Here is a 1,773-nt window from a genome sequence, read left to right as displayed (position 1 = left end):
TATATAATAATAAATAGATTGTAGGTAATAGCTAAAATTACAGAAATAAGATATTGCTATTTAAGGTATTTCCGGCAGATAATAATATATTAATTGGTGAATGTGACATGTAATTTTTTGAGTAATGTGGAATAAAAAAAAGATCTTTGTTTCGAATATTATGATTGTTAAGTTAGTTTAATTATTATTGATTACACAAAAAGTTGGCTTAATTTAAAACTGTTTTGTATTAAACAATTTCTAATGTGATATTTGTTCCTGTTTGTTTTGAAGAATTTCGTGCAATTTTGGCTCCAATGTAGTTACTGCAAGTCTTGGAGCTTTACTTATTTCTAGCTGAGACCGGTACCGTGTCTTTATAGCTGTGACAGATGAAAACGTTTTTTCACATAAATACGTTATTGAAAATTGAATTAAAATGTTCATTGCTTTTTCACTCAACAATGGGTATTGATTTTTAACGTACAGCCAAATATGGCATTTTGATTCGGCCATAATATATATATATATATATATATAGTCATTAGTCACTGAGTATAAGGTCTCGTAACATTTTATAGTTTTATAACACACGATAATGATGATTTATATTATGATGATTGAATTTATGATCATTTATACTTTGTCATAATATAGCGATTATTATACGACACGCGCTAGCTGGAAGGTTAATAAAATAATATTGCAAATTATTAAAGCAAATTTTTACGCGGACTACCTAAATTTTCAGGCGGACCACCGGTTGGCGACCGCTGGTATAGACTATAGTATATAGTTGTATATAGTACAAATTATAAATGCATACATAAATCTAATGACTAAAGGAATTATTTTGACGATCGAAAATTCCACTTTTTCGATCAGCTTTAACTATCATATGCATCTGTTACACTTAATTACTTTTAAACTAGGTAACCAATAACCATATTTGGATTTTAATAAATAGGTACTCTGGTCTTAGTGAATTAAATATGTATTGCCATTTTTATGGATTTCAGTTAGAGGGTGTCGTCGTGCGTAATATAATAATGTAGTGTATATTATATTATATAATACGATAAAAATGAATTTTTTAAAACGCGTTTGCGTGTCAGTGCTCCCTGTTTGTTTAACATTTTTTTTCGTACAAAATCGCGATTATGTACGCCTTAAAAATTTAACACGTGGAACACGACCTCCTGCGAAACGAAAACCTATACGAGTGTAGTGTTCACTGGTGTAAGTGTACAATACACACGATCGGCCGGACCCCGTCGAGTGTATACATAAACATTTCGCCCAGCAGCAGCGTGAATAATAAATAATAAACTGCAGCAGTGGTGTGTGTAGTGTGTACGCTGGCGGACTCCATCGCACCTCATCGGAATTGCTAATGTCCGGCTGCAGTCTCTTAGCCCTCTTAGTCATCCGAAAGGGTTCTACGTCCACGGCGAGCAATAAATCATATCGGCCGGCCAAACGTCCGTTTGTTTTCGCGTACACAATTTAACACACACAACATATTAGGTTCACGGTAGTGTCTCGAGGGTGAGATCCTGCACCTCCCGAACGGTGTTATTTATTTTTTTACTATAAATAATTAAATCATCCCTCGATGAAATGATATTCATTCTCCGTAGGATAATGATTGGTTAATTTTTATTAATTAGTACGGAAATTCAGACGAACACCTTAAAATATACAGGTGATTGATTAAGCGTAAAAAACACTCATTATCTCAAAAAGTATTCACATTTTTCCAATTTTTTTTTTTCGAAATTTTAGACCTATGCT

This window comes from Acyrthosiphon pisum, chromosome A2, assembly GCF_005508785.2.
Source record: "Acyrthosiphon pisum isolate AL4f chromosome A2, pea_aphid_22Mar2018_4r6ur, whole genome shotgun sequence".
In the NCBI taxonomy this organism is placed as follows: Eukaryota; Metazoa; Arthropoda; class Insecta; order Hemiptera; family Aphididae; genus Acyrthosiphon; species Acyrthosiphon pisum.
Note: the sequence above shows the minus strand (reverse complement) of the source record.